At 41.7% G+C, this 19,875-nt stretch overlaps 1 pseudogene; it reads left to right on the forward strand.

Annotated features, from left to right (window-relative positions):
* The first annotated feature begins 419 nt into the window (after positions 1 to 419).
* On the forward strand, positions 420 to 12,150 carry LOC130457122 (regulator of G-protein signaling 2-like; annotated as a pseudogene).
* The last annotated feature ends 7,725 nt before the right edge of the window (positions 12,151 to 19,875 follow it).

A 19,875-nucleotide genomic window follows, 5' to 3' on the forward strand; every position in this document is an offset into this window, starting at 1 on the left:
CACACACTTCCTAACTGTGTGACTCTGGCCAAATCGCTTAACCCCAAATGCCTAGCCCTTACTATTCTTCTGTCTTGGAATTGAAACTTAAGACAGAAGGTTAGGGTTTAAAAATAAAGCAATTAAATAAAATGGGGGTAGTAATACTTTAAAAAATCATTATTGATATTTTTTGGTTTTATATCCTTTTTTCACTGGCCAGTATTTCCCTCCCCAACCTAGAGAGTTATCCTTTATAACAGAGGCAGTTGAATGATACAGTACATAGAGTACCCTGGAGTCAGGAGACTAGAGTTCAAATCCTGTTTCAGACCCTTTATTAGTACATGACCTTGAGCAAGACAATTATCTTTTGTGACTCAGTTTTCCTGTCTGTAAAATATAAGGATAATAACACTACTGATTGATCAAAATTGCTATCAGGAGTGGAGAAGTGGCTGCTGTCTACAACCCTGTATCATGCAGAATGTTATGTTCTGACTTTCCAACCCAATTGCGGTTCCTTGGAGAAAAGCGCCTGTGGTTACCCAAAGGACAGAGAAGTGAGAAAAGCTGAAGCAAATGATCATAAAAGACTGGAAGACAAGATTAAGCTACTTCCTACAAAATTTCATCCACACCTGGGAAGTCAAAAGCCCACAAGAAAGGCAAAGAGCAAGCTTTTATTAAATCTGCTCCAGAAGAAGCACAGCTGTGGTCAGAAACATTTGATGAGCTCCTAGCCAATAAATATGGTCTTGCCACATTTTGAGCTTTTTTTAAAGTCTGAGTTTTGTGAAGAAAACATAGAATTCTGGCTGACCTGTAAAGATTTCAAGAAAACCAAGTCTCCCCAGAAGTTGACTTCAAAGGCCTGGAAAATTTATACTGACTTCATAGAAAAGGAGATAAATATAGACTTTCACACTAAAACCATGATTGCCCAGAATATTGAAGAGGCTACAACTGGCTGCTTCATTATAGTCCAGAAAAGAGTCTAGAGTTTGATAGAGAACAATTGCTATCCCCGGTTTTTGGAGTCTGAATTTTATAAGGACTTGTATAAAAAGCCACAGATTACTAGAGAGCCTCAGGCTACATGAATGAGCATGAAAAATGAAGTAGAAAAAGGGAAAGAACCCTGGACTTTTTCTTGCTAAGGGGAAAGGCCTGTGGTCCATGAAACCTAATAAAAATTGAAGGTCTAAAAGTCGAGCATCAAATTCAGCTTGAGCATTCAGGAAACATCACACAGAAATATTGTCTCTGCAAGTTGAATTGTATGGTGAATAAAGATGACAGTAATGGCAAAGAAAATGTTTCTGATTGTCTTGCAAATGTTATGTATAGAAGACAATGAATCCAGTTTCTAAGTACTGTGTATTTTTCATTCACACTGGAGAAGTTGATATTCCAGAGCAGATGCAAGACTATTCCTCTGTGAATCTTAAAATTGCTCAGACTATACCTTAGAAGATTTGGTTAAGCTATTCCACTATTGTAACAATGCAGGTACTTCGTCAGGAATGTATTGAGAACTTTAAAATTACTCCACCCTGCTCAGACAGTGCCTTAGGAGAAGATAAAGTTGTAAAACTCCTTACTGAACAATGAAAAGTCCCTAACTCATACTTATAGTGTAGCTTAAGCTAGGGCTATTTTTAGATCTAATACAAAAGGGTGCTATGATATATACAAATATACAAAAAATATATATAAATACAAAAGTACCTATGAAGGTTAAATTAATCACTAAAAGGTCAAGCAACTTACAAAGGGCAAGCTTAGCAAAGAGATGTGAAATACTCAGAAGATATAATCTAATCAGAGAAGGTGAGAACAAAAGAAGATGTGAACTAAGAATGATCAGTCCTGGGAAAAACGTCTACTGTAATTGGTAGATGTGAAAATTTAGGGGAGGTGACATAAGAGAAATTTCTCTTTAAAAGGAGCTGGCTCTCTGAACTTAGTGGGAAGTTTGGAGTTAGTTTAGAGGAGCTGGCTCTCTAAACTCAGTTCAGGAGTTGAGGATTTCAGTGCAGGACTGGAGTTTTGCTTGGGACAAATCTTGTGGTGAGTGATTAAAGACTGACTAGTCTCTCTTAAGAGACTCAGGCCTAGGCCATTTGGTCTGGGCCCTTCATACTATTTTTCTCTTATTCTCTCTCTCTCCCTTTCCTTAATTCCTTCATTTGTCTCACATAATGAAATTATATCCTTTTTTCACTGGCCAGTATTTCCCTCCCCAACCTAGAGAGTTATCCTTTATAACAGAGGCATATAACAGAGTTAGTTTTCTGGTTCTACTTTATTTGCATCACTTTGAACAGGTCTTCTCGATATTCTTCATATCTATCATTTCTTATGGCATGGTAATATGGAGTTATTAATCCTTCTATTGACTGTCTCTTTAGGCTTGTTGTCAAGAGACTAAAAAGCTTTGTAAACCATGAAGAACTCTTTGGGCTTTCAGGTGCCAGCTTATTAATAACATAACCACAGCTAGCCAAGCATGGTCTCAAGTCCCAATTCCTGACCTTGGGCTCGTCTCATTTGCCATCCCAGACCACTTGGGCAATGGTACCGATTGATCTTGAGCTTTGGAGATTGTCCTTTGGCATTCTAGCATTCTAAACTCCAGTTTCCCATCTTCTTATTGATACATATTCCCAAATCAAGTTTATTTTTGTGTTCAGGTATACTTGCAGGTAAGAAAAAAAAGGATCTGAAAAAATACAAACTAGTACAAGGAATCACAGTGCAGAACAAACATGTGACCATTGCTCCAGTTCATGAAATATACACTAATTATAATAGCTAACATTTATTATAATATGCCTTTTAAAGTTTGCAAAGCACTTACATCACCTTCTTTGATCCTTACAACAACTCTGGGAAGTGGATTCTACAGGTGTTATCCCCATTTTACAGCCCAGGAAACTGTGGTCCAGTGAGTTAAAGTAGGCTAGTGATCTAAGAAATGAGATAATTCTAAAATCCTTCAGAGACTTGCCTTGTATAATAGGAAGAGTACTTTCTCTGAGTCAGAGGATCTAAGGACGGCTCTAAGTTCTATTACTTACAACCTGTGAGATTGAAAGCAAGTTGCTTTCATCTCTGGGCATTAGGTCCTTCATCTATAAAATGAAAGCTAGAGGGACAGCTGGGTGGCTCAGTGGATGGAGAGCCAGACCTAGAGATGGGCAGTCCTGGGTTCAAATCTTTCTTCAGACACTTCCCAGCTGTGTGACCCTGGGCAAGTCACTTAACCCCCATTGCCTAGCTCTTACCACTCTTCTGTTTTGGAATTGATACTTAGTGTCGATTGTAAGAGAAGGTAACAGTTTAAAAAGAAAATAAAATGAAATGAAAGCTAGGCTCAATAGTCCTTTGCAGTTCTAAGTTCTGTCAACCTGTCAGTCAAGTAGCATTCATTGATCACCCTCTATGTGCCAGTAACTGCTAAGGACTGGACACACAAAGACAAAAGTAAAACTGCTAAGATTCTGTGCCTTAGCCCTCCTCTCACGGAAGACAGAAAGGTTCTTATTAAGCCCATAGATCTTCAGGATGAAACTCCTGTTCTCGTGTGCCCCCAATCCAAAAATCATCATGATTTAACCCCAGTCCAATTTTCTGATCCCTAAACTTTGCCCATTGTTTGCTATTTAAATCCCTGTTCCAGCTACATCCCTGGCCTTGTTTTACCAGTAAGTCTGTCTTTAATTAATTTGACTTTATCTATTCTATCTCCTGGGGCAGCTAGGTGGCTCAGTGGATTGAGTGGCCAGCCAGGAGTCAGGAAGATTTATTTTCCTGAGTTCAAATCTTACTAGCTATGTGGTCCTGGCCAAGTCACTTAACCCTATCTGCCTCCGTTCTTCATCTGTAAAGTGAGATGGAGAAGGAAATGGCAAACCATTTCAGTAATCTTTGTCAAGAAAACCCCAAATAGGGTCGTGAAGAGTAAGCCATGAGCATAATGACTCAACAACAAATTCTGTCTCCTAGACCATCCAGGTAACTGCTGTAGGCTACTCTAGGGTAATATCACCTGTTCTCAATCACCTGGAAATTAATGCAACCTAGTACTAATTTTTATCCCTAAATTTCTCAGACTCATAGTTTTATTAGACATTAGTCCTGCGTCTTTAGGAATTCAATAATTGGAATGACCAAGTGGGTAGAGAACCTGGGAAGAACAGGATTTGGGAAAGTAGAAGGATACCAGGAATTCTAAGACAGGCTCGAATACTGCCTCATTACCCAAATGTTGCCTCGTGGAAAGAACTCTAGATTGGAAGTTAGGAGGCCCACACTCTAGCCGTGGCCCTGCCCCAGACTCGTTTTGTGACCTTAGGAAAGTCATCTCGCCTATCTGAGTCTACTTTCCCATCTGCAAGATGACTGGACAATTGCCAACGTTGACTCCTGTGCTAGCTACCATTTGATGATTCGTAATCTAGGTGGTAGTGAGGAGGGCCAGAGGGGTACTCAGCTTCTGCATATGTAGAACAAGAGAACCAGAGAAGTAAGTATTAGAAGGAGCTGGTGGAGCCAAAGTCTACCGTTGATTCCCTTCCTCTCCCCTATCTCCCTGCCTTCTATTTAGGGGAAAGTTCTATCCCAAAGGACAAAGTAAAAGGAACTGGGGGATTATCTAGTCAAACCCCTTTATTTTAGAGTCAAAGAAACTAGGGTCCAGAGGAGGGAATTATTTACCCAAGATCAAGTAAGAAGCAGTAGGAAAGAGATCTTATTCAAAATCCAGTAAATATTCTTAATACAGATTACACAATAGCCATTTTTTCTAGTTGATCCAGACCTTCTTAGGTCCAGCTTGGATTCCTAAACCTAGCTGGAGCCAGCAGGATAGACCAGGGGAAGCAGTTGTGTTCAGTAGGCTGGAATTTGAATCCCATTTGCCTTTTAACACTTCCTAGCCATGAGATCGTCGGCAAAGCATTTAATTTCTGAGTCTCAATTTACTCATCTGTAACATGGGGATAGAATGCCTAGGATGTTACTTCACTTGATAGAGTTGTTGTGAGCCTTAAAGATGTTTATAAAGAGCTGAACTAAAGCATTGTATAAATGTCACCTAGTATTATTATGGGGACCTGGAGAATAAGGGCCCAGGAGAACCAGGTACCATCTCTACTTCCCAGGTAAGGAATGGCAGAGTAGATCAGACTCCTTGTGGGCACCTAGCACGTAGTAGCTGCTTCATAAATGCTTGCTGAACAGAATTGTCCAATAGGACCTGTAAGAGCATAGACACTATTAGTAAATGGGAATCACAAAAGCCAAGAGTTGGAAGTTGAAATTATGAATAGGAAGGAATTTGCCAGGACATTTGATCTATACCACCCCCTTGCCCACTATGCTTATAATGGAAGAAACTGAGTGTAAAATTACCACCTACCTCACAGGGTCTTGGTGTGCGGTGGTGGGGGGAGGGGGGTAATCAAATAAGATTATTGGATGGAGTTTTTCTTAGGGGGGGATCAAATAAGATTATTGGATGGAATTTTTCTTGTTTTGCAAACACGTGGTTTGTTCAATCAACCAGTTGTGTCCAACTCTTTGTGGTCCTGTGAACCATAATACCCATAATGGCTTCTTGGCAAAGACACTGAGATGGTTGGCCATTTCTTCAATGGTGCTCAGTCCACTGAGACACTCAGGTGCAAAAGTGCAACATAGGTGTGATGTATTAATAGGAGATGTAGAGGGGGGCACCCTAATGGCTCACTATCTGAGGTATTTTAAATGAGTCTTAAAACTAATAAAGGGAATATATAGGTGGCTCAGTTACTTGAGAACCATTTCTAGAGGCAAGAGGTCCTGGGTCCAAATATGACCTCAGATATTTCCTAGCCCTGTGATCTTGGGCAAATCACTTAACCCCTATTGTCTAACTCTTGCTGCTCTTCTGCCTTGGAACTGATGCTTAGGATCGATTTTAAAACAGAAAGTAAAGGTTTAAAGGTGGGGGAAAAGTTTATAGTCTAATGTGGGAGACAATATGCAAATAACTATGCAAAAAAAAAAAGCTATATACAGGATAAATCAGAAATAATCAATAGAGGGAAGGCATCAAAATTAAGGAGGACCAGAAAAAAACTTCTTACAGAAGGATGTCTCAAGGGGGACTTGAAGAAAGCCAAGGGAGACAAGAGGAGGTTGAGATGAGAAGGGAGAGCTTTGCATAAGGTGAAAACATTTTCTTCTCTACTCTCTAGTCCTATGTTGGTAAACCTATGGCATACATGCCAGAGGGTGCCAGAGGGGACTGCTCCCCTTTCCCTCTCCACCTGTGGCCTGAGGACATTTCTCACATGATCTGCCCCTCTGCCCAGCAGCCCAATGGAGCACTTCTTCTCTCCCCTGTCTGGGGTAAGGCAGGGGACCCACATTCAGTGTGAGGGTTGCAATTTGGGCACTCTGTTTTTAAAAGTTTCACCATCACTGCTCTGGTCATTATTTCCTGTTCCAGTACCTATTCCCCATTTTAATCCCTGTACTACACTACTCATTCCTTCTAATTGGTCCTTTTGCTTCCAGTTTCTCTGATCTCTTAATGTATCTGAAACATCCCCTGAAATTCTCTTTCTAACAATCACATTTGGCCTTGCACTTTTTTGCTCAAACCTGTTCACTGGCTCCCTCTCAACTATAGAACAAAATATAAAATCCAGCTCTCCACAGTCTGATTCCAGCCTACCTTTTAATCTTTATTTCACATTATTCCTCTTCATGCACTCTGTGTTCCAGCCTGAAGAGGCTTTCCTGTACCCTGTTCCTTCTCCCAGTCTGGTTCTGAATGGCCTCAAGACTCTCTCCCTCCAAAATGTGTGCACTCTAGAATTTATCCCTCTTCTTAAGGCACCCTTGAGGAGCTACTTCCTTTAAAAAGCCTTCTCTGTCCCCTAACAAATGAAATGAATTTCTCCTTCAAATTTTCCTCAAGTTCTTTATCTAAATCTCCCCTTTGCCCTTCTCACATTCTACTCCTCATATAATGCTTATTTCTATGTATCTGTGCCCTATCTATGTGTATTTGTATGCTTAAAAAAAAAACTTATCTTCTGTCTTAGAATAGATAAAAATATGGGTTCCAAAGCAAAAGAGTAGTAAGGGATAGGCAATTGGAGTTGAGTGATTTGACAAGATCACCAAGGTAGGAAGTATTTGAGTCTAGACTTGAACCCAGGACCTTCCATCTCCTGGCCTGACACTAACCACTGAGCAACCCAACTGCCTCTGTATTCTTTTGGAGGACAGGAACCTTGTTGGTGTTGTTGTTTTTCCCAGTCTGTCTCTGTTTTGTTGCCACCAGAAGTCTTTAACCTTTCTCTGGGATTCCACCTGAAGTGAAGAATAAAGGGGATAGCAGGTAGGGGAGAAGAAGACTTTAAATAGGAGCAACTCCAAAAAAAACAGTGGACGCTTGATTTACTAAGTTCCAAGCTCTCTTTTAAAGATACTTTTCTTCACTGGGCCCAGAGACAGTTTCTTCACAATGGGGGTGAGAGTTCCCCAGTCCCTGACTCAAAGTCCTTTCTGCTGATGGGCTTTTGGGTTTTTGATGGAGAAAGAAGGGAATTCAGTTCAAATCAACAAACATTTATGAAGCATGTGTGCTGAATGCTGGGGAGATTTTATATATTTCCAGGTTTTGGCCTTCTTAAAGCTTACTTGTCTAATGGAGGCTGAAAAGACCCATAATTAAAATGCTTAATTATAAGTTCATTTGGGAGGTGCAAAAGGCCAGCTGAAACAATACCCACTGAGGACTTTGTCAAGGAGGCCTGAGGCCATCAGGCTTACCCTAGGAGACAGCCTTTAGAATGGGGCTGTTAGTTGGATGAGTAGGCCTATTCTTGGGAAGGAATGGAGGCCATTCCAGTTGCAGAGAACTGGGTGAATAAGTTCAGTCCAATTCTACAAACAGGTTGGGAAGAGACAAAGAGAAGAAATGAAAGTCCCTGGCCTCAAGGAGTTTGCATTTCCTAGAAAGTGGGAGAAACCATGGGCAGTATTCCCTGACCCTGGGAATAGTGGTTTGTTTTGTCTGGTTCGCCGAGGTGTGTATGAGGAAGAAAAAAAGGAAATGTTTTCCCTAATGAATAAGGATGCCCTGGGCTGGAGATGTAGGGCTCCTGCTAAACAAATGGGGACAAGCCTCACTTAGGTTTGGATTCTTGAGGGCCTCGGGTCCTCCACTGCAGAATCCCAACCTTATCGCCACCTGGTGTAGCCAGGGCAGGGACAATCTCCTCACGGGTAGTTTCTCCAATGCTAGCCGGCTGACTGGTTTGCCTTTGGGGCTTGGAGCCTTTCTTCATCCCTTTTTCCCCCATCAACTTGAAAGACAAAATGGAGGCCCAGCCTCTGCTCTCCTTCTCTTCCTCTCCCTACCCTCACCTTCCTGGTGCTTTTCTTACCACTTCAGCCAGCAGCCCTCTAGGATCCCTCTTTTCCTGATGCCAAGTTACTCCCTCAGTGCCTCCTCCCAAGATCCCATTGCTTATGGGCATATGGCTAGATCAGACAGAGCAACAAAAAGCAGAGGGGGTGGGCAGGGAGGAGGAGATGGCATTCCTGGAGAGATGAGGTGGACTGGGAAAGGGAGGGAGGAGAGAAGAGATCTGGTCACCTGCTTTGCTCTAGCCCTGAGCTCCCTCCCTGGAGTGCTGATGCTGTCCGGAGATCCCTCGTCGATGGCATGAACTGGACAGGGCAGTGAGGGCGTCATTTCCTTGGAGAAGCTGTTGCCCAAGGGTGCCATCCTGACGTTGTGCCCCTGGACCCAGCTGCTAGCTGCCATTGGCTCTCTGACGTGAGAAGCATAATGGCTGAGCCCCCAGGACCACCATTGGACCCTGGCATTCTTGTCTAACATAAAGGGCTTGGATTAGATCGTCTCCAAAGTCCTTTTAGTTCTGTCCTTTGGGATGAGCCTGTTTCCCACATAGAGACCATTTCTTCCTGTGATAGAAGCAAGACCGAGGACAGAAGCAGCAGCATGCATATGTGCAAATATACATAGACACACGACAACATCCACGTCTCTATGCGTGTCCTTGCCCCCAGAGAGCCTCAGCACCTTCCTGTCTTTGATTGGGTCCTTCGATGGTACGGTGAAGAGCGTCTCACCTAGACACAGGACAACCTCCGTCAGACATGACCTCAGACACCCCGTAGCTGTGGGACCCTGAGCAAGCCAGTTTTGTCGGTCACAAGTTCTTCATCTGTAAAATGGGGGAAATAATTATAATAACAGCTTCGCCCTCCTAGGGTCGTGAGGATAAAATGATGTAATGTAAGAAAAACTCTTCGCTAACCTGAAAGTGCTCTATAAATACTAGTCATTATTATTCATCTGTCCTTTAATTCTTTGTCCTTTTATAATTGTATTGAAGCCCAAAGGATACAGGTGAATGGTATGAGATAAGAATGGAAACATTTAGGTGGTGCCACATTGTAAAGAGATTTGAAAATTAAAATGATGGAGAGAAGGGCATTGCCTGCAATACTTATCAGGCATTTCTAGATCATTTATTTTTTCATTCAAAACATCATGATTGAGGGGCAGCTAGGTGGCACAGTGTATAGAGCTCCTGGAGTCTGGAGGACCTGGGTTCCCATCTTGGCCTCAGATACTTAAGTGACTTGCCCAAGGTCACACCGCTAGTAAGTTTCTGAGACCAGATGGGAACCCAGGTGGTCCAGATTCCAAGTCTGGTGCTCTCTCCACGGTACTGCTAGCCTCCTCAAGCCCCTTACATCTTTATTTAAAACAAAACAAAAGAAAAACTCTTGCCTTGCATCTTAGAATCAATACTGTGTATTGGTTCTAAAGCAGAAGAGTGTAAGGGCTAGGCAATGGGGGTTAAGTGACTTGCCCAGGGTCACACAGCTAGGAAGTGTCTACAGCCAGATTTGAACCCAGGAACTCCTGGCTCTCAATCCACTGAGATACCCAGCTGCCATCTTTAAATGATAAATAATGTGTAAATAACAAGTGCAGCATATATCCTGAGACTAAAGGAAAAGGCACAAAACCATTAGTGGGAGTTGAGAATAGGAGAAAGGAAACTCCTTTAGGGGACTGGGCAGGAATACAGAAGGTTTAGCAATGCTCTGGAAAGAAGACTTGCTGCAGAGACAGAGCCTAGCCAGGTTAGATCCTGGTGACCGATACGGCCTTGGGCAAGAAACTTCATCTCCCTGGACCTCTGTTTCCTCATCTGTAAAGCAAAAGGCTTGGAGTAGATGATCTCTAAGCTGATTTTTGGCTCTGATCTGTGATTTTATAATCCTAAAGTTTCCCAACAGAACCTATTTTGTCCAATAGTAGTTTTAGGACACAATCCATAATAGAGGACAGATAGGTGGCATAGTGGATAGAGCATCTGGCCTGGGTCAGGAAGATCTGAGTTCAAATCTAGTCTCAGACACTTACTAGTTGTATTACCCTGAGCAAATCACTTCACTCTTTGCCTCAGTTTCCTCATCTGTCAAATGATCTGGAGAAGGAAACGGCAACCACTGTTGTTGTTAAGAAAACTCCAAATGGGGTCATGGAGAGTCAGCCATGACTGACACCACCGAACAAGAACAAAGACAAATCCATGATAGACAAAGGAGGATTGCTCCAGAAGCAAAAGCTCATGGGGAGGATATGTGGCCTTGAATTCTTCTATAATCTCCAGTGGCCTTGTTTCCAAGAATTGTTAGGAATATATGATAAAATGGAACCCAGGTCAAACCTCCAACTAGTAGGTCCAGTGTCCCTCTTTAAACAACCTCTACTATCATTACCCAATAGGGAAAAGGAGGGCTCTATGTAAGGACAGTGTCCTGCATAGTGACCTTTTCCCACGTTAGCTTTTTGGGGGGACTTACTTTTCCTCTGATAATATCTCTTCAGCATAGTACATCCTCAGCCAGCCCTGTATTCACAGATTTGAAGTTAGAATAGCCCTTGAAGGCCATCTAGTCCAATCCCCTCCTTTTATAGATGGAGAAACCAAGACCCCGAAAGTGACTTGCCCAGGGACACATAGCTAGGAAGTATCTGAGGTCAGATTTGAACCCATGAACCTCTGGCCTGCATAGCCAACCCTTAATCCACTGAGCAACCTTGCTGGCCCCTCTGGTAGGTTTAATAATAACAATAATAATTATATAATATAATATAATAACAATAATAATTACAGCTGACATTTAAATTTTGCTTTAAAGTCTTCAGAATCATTTAGATTTGTTTTATTGGAGCTTCATAATTTTTGAGAGTAGGTACTAAAGATGTTATCTCCATTTTACAGATGACAAAACTGAGGTTAAGGAGAGTGAATGCCTTGCCCATTTGTCTAACAGCATATAATATCAGAAATAGAATTTCATAGCTGCGTGACTGTGGTCAAGTCATTTAACCCCCATTTCCTGGCCCAGTGATGGCAAACCTGTAGCACAGGTGCCAAAGATGGCACACAGAGCGTTCTCTGTGGGCTCATGAGCCAGAATTCGTAACTAGAAAGGCAGAGGGGGACCTAAGCAGAGCTGCTCCCTTCCCCCTCTCCATCGGTCTGATGACATTTTTTCACATCCCCGGCCTCTCTGCCCAGCAGCCCAATGACATTCAGTGGGGGAGGGTGGTGGCGGGCCCAGCACTCCATCTCTAAAAGGTTCACCATCACTGACTTTGCCCTTACCACCCCTCTGCCTTTGTACTGATACTTAGTCTCAATTCTTAGAACGTAAGGGTGGGGAAAAAGAAAAACTGAATTCACAGAAACAAAGTTTAGATAAAAGATGGCTCTTATCTTCATACAGGGCCTTACAAGGCTGTTGTAAGAAAAAATATTCCATTTAGTTTAAAGAACTAAATAATAGGCTAGAAAGACTGATTTGGGAGCCAAGGGATTTGTGGCCTATGTGCTCCCTCTGCTACTATTGCCCAAGGTCACTTGGGAGGAGGGAGTAACTAACCCATTTGGGGCAAGACAGCGATTTTCTTAGGCTTTGTTTTATGCCACTGCAAAATAACCAGGTCGGAGCTTTTGTAACCTACTATTAATTGTTGTTCTTCTTCATTCATTTCAATTGTGAGTCCATTTGGGGTTTTCTTGGCAAAGATACTAGAGTAGTTCTCCATTTCTTTCTCTGACTCATTTTACAGATGAGGAAACTGAGGGAGACAGAGTTAAGTGATTTGCCCAAGGTCACACAGCTAGAAAGTGTCTGAGACTGGATTAGAACTTGGGGAGACAAGTCTTCCTGACTCCAGGCCTGGTGCTCTATCTGCTGCGCCACCCAGCTGCCCAGCTACTATTAGTAGGACTCATCTTTTTCCTGTTTCTTCTCCTTCTTCCAATTCATTAAGGTAAGTATTCCCCCCTTTTCTGTTTTACTTTAGCTCCTTATACTCTCTCAGCAGTCTCCTTCACTTCCCCAGCTTCAACTGCCTACTCACACCAAACTGCCAAATCTCCATCACTGATGTTGATCTCTCTTCTGATCTAGAGACTGCATCTTCATTGCATAAACCTGCCTGCAGGACATCTCCAAGCTCTGGAGTTCAACCATATCCTTGTAACTTTTTTTTTTTACTTTTACCTTCTGTCTTCAGAGGCAGAAGAGAGGTTAAGGCTAGGTAATTAGGATTAAATGCCCAGAGTCACACAGCTAGAAAGTCTCTGAGGTCAAATTTGAACTCAGATGCTCCCAATTCCAAGGCTGGCTCTTAACCCACTGGGCCACCTAGCTGCCCCACATCCTTGTAACTTTGAACATGATCTTTCTCCTAAATAGTGACCTTCCTCCTGATTCTTCTATTTCAAGGGTGCCATTATTCACACAGGCTCAGAGTTTTTCTTTCTGAAACATGGAGCTAACTCATAGTGGGGAGGAAAGAGGTTAAGCAGGTTTTCTTTTATTTGAAGAAGACGTTTAAAAAAGTGACTTTTTAAAGTCAGTCTCTTGACTGACATAAAGCCTTTTTTAAGGCTCTGGAAGCTAAGAACATCCCTTAAAGCTCTGTGCATGGGATTACTCACTGATGGCTAGAGAGACTGGTTCTTCATTATTTTTCCCTCCAGAACTTCTCTTTGGTTGCAGAGACTTTGTAACATTCTCATGTCTTTGTTTTGCTGAATTTCTATCTCTATCTGTGTCAGAAAAAATGTTTTCTGGGTGCATCTGGGTAGCTCAGTGGATTGAGAGCCAGGCCTAGAGACGGGAGGTCCTAGGTTCAAATTTGGCCTCAGACACTTCCCAGCTATGTGACTCTGGGCAAGTCACTTGACCCCCATTACCTAGCCCTTACCACTCTTCTGCCTTGGAGCCAATACACAATATTGACTCCAAGACAGAAGGTAAAGGTTAAAAAAAAAAAGAAAGAATGTTTTCTATGTGTGCAATTAAAAAAATTCTTTTCAAAAAGCATTTAAGCTGAGTATATGGCAGGGAGGGGGGCAGAGAGATAATGAGAAAGAGAAAGATGGGAGTTGGGGAGACTAAATGGCTGCCATCAGCTTTTTGATAATTAGCAAGGTTGGGGTAAGAGATGGGGGGGGAAATTCCTATGATGATGGAAGGTTACACTATCTTTGGAATGTCCAGGACCAGGTCATTGCATTCTGGATGGTTCAGAGCAATGATCCAAGACCTTGGCATACAGAGGATCCTCAGTAATGTCAGCTAAGTCTTTCAGAGTCAAGGAAAGATCATGATCTGCAGAGGGGCAACAAAATGCCAGGGAGCCCTGTGACAGATACAGACTTGTCCTAGAAATGCTGACAGGTATTTTGTTATACTGTGAAGGGCTAGGGCCATGTTAGCACACGTGCCCCAGTGTGCCAGAGGGGGCTGCTCTGTTCCCCCTCTGCACTACTCCTGAGGTCATTTTTTTGCATGCTCTGCTCCTCTGCCCAGCTGCCCAATGCCAAGACTTCCTCCCTCCACTGTCTTGAGTAATGTGGGGAGATCACAGGCCCCTTGAAGGTGCAGTTTGGGTGTGCAATCTCTAAAAGGTTCACCAGTGCTGGGGTAGGGCATTTTCTTCAACTTCCTTCTTTTATTGCATCACCAGGAAATCTTTCCTGATCTGCCTTAGTAGTAGAGACTTCCCTCTAAGACTAGCTCCCTAGGAAAGCCCTTTGGCCACTCTACACTCTTGCTTTTCCTATTGTCACATGAGAATGATAATCATTTTTAAAATAGCTTAGGTTTGTGGATGGTTTATGCAATGTTTTCATTTACTTGTGTCAATGACCTCATTGATCTTACTAGTGTGGGTCCTGCTACCATCCCTACCCATTCAAGGTATCTCATCTTGTGCTGCTCCTGCCTCCATAAATCCTCCATAGAGATTCTACCCAATTTGCTAGAGGCTTTTTGCCACTTTCTGGATACCAATGTGGCACTTGTTCTATCCTTTTATCTTTTGCTTTCACTATATGACCAACCCACTGCTTGCTGAGCACATTTCCTGGGTGGTGTCTTCTTAAACTACTTGTCACACAGAAGTCATCTTTGGCAATAAAGTGGTCAGCTACTACTCTCTGTATATCCTCCCCACTGCTTTTGTGTCATGTACAAGTCATATTCTTCTGAGATCAGAGTTTATGATTCATAGCCATATATAGTATCCTGTCTTCATCTCAACCTGATTCATCTTTAAGTCCTCTTTGTGGAAGAGGATTGGAAGAATATTAATTTTTTATGAATTTTTATGTAAGAAAGTAGTTTGACTTCATCGAAATATCTGAACAGTTTCCCAAATGCCATTCTAGCCCTTTTTCTCCCACCTGTTCAATTTTGGGCCTGGCTCATTGTCCACTTGTAGAATATGTGTAGTCATAGGCTGAGTGAGCTTCCCACCAACAACATGTCACAAGTGGGACCACTTCCTCACTGTTCCTCTCACAAAGCACTCCATCTCTCAGGTCTGGGTATTGTCACTGGCTGTGTCCCATATCCTCAATGCTCTCCCTTCTCATTTCTGCCTCCTGGCTTCCCAGGCTTCCTTCAAGTCCCATCCAAAATCCTACTGTCTACAGGAAGGCTTTCTGGATTTGCCTTAATGCTAGTGCCTTCTCTCTGAGATAATCTCCAATTTAGCCTGTGTAGATTGACAGACAGACAGATAGGTAGATAGCCACATAGATATACAGATGGATAGATACACAGATGATACTCTCTGCTCTCAAGGAGCTCACAATCTTAATAGAGAAGACAACATGCAAACTGCTTGGTTCAAATAAGATATAGATAACCATCCATCCATCTATCTATCTGTATCTTATCTATCTATATATCCATCTCTTATTTATGTATCTATCTTTTTGAATCTTATTTGAACAAAGTTGTCTGCATGTTGTCTCCTATTATGGTGATCTCCTTGGGAATAGGGAATATCCATATATTCATACGTAGATGAATAGATATGGATCTCTGTATCTGTCTGTCTTTGTATTTAGCCATCTATCTTTGTATCTATCTACACCTTATTTTAACAAAACTGTTTGCATGTTGCCTCTTCTATTAATATTGTGAGCTCCTTGAAAGCAGGAACCATTTTGGGGGCATACAGTAAGTGCTTGATAAATACTCACTGACTTAACAATTGTCATTTTTCATCTCACTGCTTTTTCCTGTATAGATCAATAGACTGGTCTCTCTCTAGTGGTTGTGGATCTCATGGAGGAAGCCCTGACCTATTCTGGAGCTTGAGGCTATTAATACATTGTCTTCTAAAAACATCTGGAGGACTCTTTATCTTTAAAGAATCAATTTTTTTCTGCCCAGTGTAATAAGGGATTATTTGATGATAAATGATAACTGAAGATCAGAGCTGTTAATCTTCTCCCTTCCTCCTTTTGCCCTCCTTAGTTTCCCTCCCTCCTTGTTCCTCCTCCTCCCTTCCTCCCTCCCTTTCCAATTGCTTCTTCTGTTAGTCTTTCTAAATCAACTCAGAGTAAATATTATGGTGTATCAAATCACTTCTTTCTCTTCTCTAAGATTAAGTAAGGGGTTTATTGGGAGAAAGGAAAGATAAGAAAATGGAGGGAAAGAGGGTTTAGGATTTCCCTATCTCTAGAATAAATTCCTAGGTTGAAGGATGGTGGAATATAGTTCAGATTGGGAAAATGGGTTAACAGGTCTGGAAGTTCAGTCACTATATCATAGCAGAGAAAATCAGAGAGAGCTGAACTTTTGTCCTTTCTTTCTGTCCCAAAGCCAAGAGACCCCTTCTCCTTTCTGTCTCCAAGGCCAAAAGACCCCCAGACTTCAGTTGGTCAGATTCTTTTTTCCTCACATTCCAATCAGAATGTTCTCCTTTGAGCAACAGCTCAGCCATCCCAGTTACTCCGACTCCATTGCAAACTTTTCCCATTTTCTCACTTCCACAACATCACACCAGGATCTCCCTGTTCATGTCCTCTATGAAAGTGGCAAACCCTGTTATGTCCCTTGCTCCAGAACTGTTAATAAAAGGTATCTCTGTGGTTACATCTATCAGGGAATCTTGCATGATCTTAGCATAAAGATAGGAGAGAGCAGCTAGGTGACTCAGTGGACTGAGAGTCTGGCTCAGAGATAGGAGGTCTTGAATTCAATTCTGGTCTCGGACACTTCCTCACTGTGTGACCCTGACCAAGTCCCTTAAATCCCATTGTCTAGCCTTAGAACCGATACACAGTATTGATTCTAAGATGGATAGTAGGGGTTCAAAACAACAACACCATAAAGACCCTCTTTAAAGGAATGCTTTTTTTAAGGTTATATTTTGTCCTACCAATTATTTTTAGAAAATCAAAAAATGAATAGACCAAAAAACCCATTGGGTTCTTCTATTCTCTGTATTCTTCAGTCAGTAGTGCTTATGATCTCATTTTACAGAAAATACATTGTAGCTCATTTTTTTTGTGGCACTTTACAAAGTTGTTGATAGGAAATAATTTTCTTTTGAAAGAAGATTATTAATTAATTATAATTCCCTTCCTCCAGTTAGGAAAACTAAGGGCTAATGGCCTGAGGTAACTTGCCCAAATTAGAATCAAAATTCTGACTCCAAGTTTAATGTTCTTTGCACATTCTCTACCGACATTTTTCTTGGAGATCTTGAGGACAAATGTATTAACTTGAGGCAAATACTTCAGAAGTTTTCTTTGTAGTGTAAAATGTTCATTATTTGTATAGACCCAAAAATTTCCAGTTGTGGCATCTGTTCCTGAAATACTCTATCCTCCCCTCCACCACTTAGAATGCCTTGCATCTTTCAAGATTCAGCTCAAATCCGACCTTCTGCAGGAGACTTTTTCCATCCACAGCTTCCAGTGCCTCTCCCTTCTGAGATTAACTTCTCTCTGCTCTGTATGTATCTTATATGTGCTGGATTATTTAAATAATTACATATTTGCATAATTGACATAGAAGGTAAGCTCCTCTGGGAACTGTTTTTGCTTTTTTGGGGTACCCCAGTGTTTAGAATATTGCCTGCCATTTAGAAATCACTTAATCAATGCTACATGACACAATGACATAGATACTGGTTTTGGAATCAGCAGGTTCCATCTTCATTAGTTCAAATCTAGGCCCAGACACTTACTAGGTGTGTGTCGCTGGACAAATCACTTGCTTTTGTTTGCTTTGGTTCCTTCTCTGTAAAATGATCTGGAGGAGGAAATGGTAAACCACTCTAGTATCTTTGCCAAGAAGACCCCAAAATGGGGTCATAAAGAGCTGGATGAGACTGAATAACAATAATAAATATTTGTGTGATGGATGAAGATAGAAGCAGCATTACATTAGGAATATGAAGACCTATTCTAAGTCAATCTTTACATTAGACTTTGAATGAATCATTAAATTATTTGAACCTCATCTGGGTTGCAGTGAGGATCACATGAGATAATGGCTATGAAAAGACTGTTTAGAAGAGGCAGCTAGGTGGTGGTCTGATGGATAGAAAGCCAGGACTGGAGAGGGGAAGTCCTGGGTTCAAATTCTAGCTGTGTGACTCTGGATAAGTTATTAACCCTGATTGCCCACCCAATGGTGGCAAAACTTATAGAGATGAAGTGCCAGGCCCCACCCCTACCCCATTCCCCCAGATCAAGTACTTCATACCCCTCCTTTCCCCAATCTTTACTCCAGACAGGGCATTCTCAGGGCATTGGGCTGCTGGGCAGGGGGCCAGGGGAAGTGAGAAATGTCCTCAGGTACACCAAGATAGAGAAGGGAGCACCTCCACCCCAATCCCTCTGGCTTTCTAGTAACAAACTTTGATGGGAGACTGCAGGCATACCCACACTAAGGCCTCTAGGTGCCCTTTTTGGCATGTGTGTCATAGGTTCACCATAATTGGCCTAGCCTATACCACTCTTCTGCCTTGGAACCAATACTAAGTTTAAAAAAAGTTTTGTAGATTGTAAAGAGCACAATGCAGGCCAATAAAATACAATATACAAATACAAAATACAAAATACCCTACAAATCTGAACTCATTCTTTAAAGTATTGCCATCTATCAGCTCAGTTGGACTCACATAACATTTTCCTGTCTCCATTTTATTTATCTTCAAGACTTTTAAAGAGCTAGGTTGAATTCAATTGAGTACAGGACCTGAATTTAGGAAGTTCTAAGTTCAAAGCCTGCTTTATACCTCCTAATTAGGTGACCCTGGGTAAGTCTCCTACCCTGGTTGTGTCTCAGGTTCCTCATGTATAAAATGAGACTTATATTAGAACCTACCTTCCAAGATCAAATAAATTAGCATATGAAAAGTACTTTGTAAACCTTAGTCAATAGGTTTGAGCTATTATTATTAATATTAATATACCCACAGGGAGGAAAGAAGAATGATATGCTGAAAAATTTAGAGCTGGAAAGAACTTTAAAGATCCCCCAGAGCTAGTTCAACCTCTTGATTTTACAAAGGCAAAATGTGAGGCCCAGGAAATAAAATTATTTGCCCAGAATTCATATACAGTTAGGTCATGGCAGAAGGACAGAGTTCAAATCCAATCTCATATTCCCAGAGCCTGGGATTCCAACTCAAGTCCTTAACTCTAATTTCAGCATACTATGAAGGTTTCTCCCTCATATTTTCATTGGGAAAATGATGCTTGGAAATATAGAATAACTTTCTCATGGTTAATGAAAGATTTTAGATAAAGAACTTAAGTGGTCCTAGGTGTACAGGAAAGTCATTTGGCCCAGCTCTCTCATTTTACAGGTAAAGAAACTGAGGCATAGAAAGTTAAAGTGAATAAGTGATGAAGTAGCAAAGAGGGGAATTTAATTCAGGTCCTTTAATTAAAAAACCCAGTGTTTTTTTCACTCTATCCTTTTAGGAAGTCATAATGCACTGGGGGAAAAAAGCCCAGGGACTTAAACTATAGTCCTCATGCAATTGGCTTTGGGCAAATTATGGAATTTCTGAACTTCAATTGCTTCGTTTGTCAAATTCAGATCATATCTGCCCTGTGTCCTTCCCAAGCTCATCGTGAGGTTCCAATTCAGTAATCTGTATGAAAGTCCTTGGAAAAAGATAACGCCACTGCAAGTACAGAAGGGATTCTTATTTTTTTATTATTATCCCTTCGGTTGGAGGCTGCTGAAATATGTCTGTTGAAATGTCCCTTGCAGGAGAGGATGTATTTAAGGAATTGAGGGGGGAGGTCACTTGAATTGAGACTGGGCATCTGGAAACCTCAACCATTGTCCCTGCTTGTAAACCATGATTTTGGACTTCAATTTCCCCATCGGTTTATCTCATCTAGTCCAACCTCACCTTATATTATGGAAGAAACTGAGGATCAGAGAGACTGACTTGTCTATGTTAGGTAGAGCAGTGGATAGAGTACCTGCCGTGGAGTC

The sequence above is a fragment of the Monodelphis domestica genome, chromosome 2 (genome assembly GCF_027887165.1).
Source record: "Monodelphis domestica isolate mMonDom1 chromosome 2, mMonDom1.pri, whole genome shotgun sequence".
Taxonomy (NCBI): Eukaryota; Metazoa; Chordata; class Mammalia; order Didelphimorphia; family Didelphidae; genus Monodelphis; species Monodelphis domestica.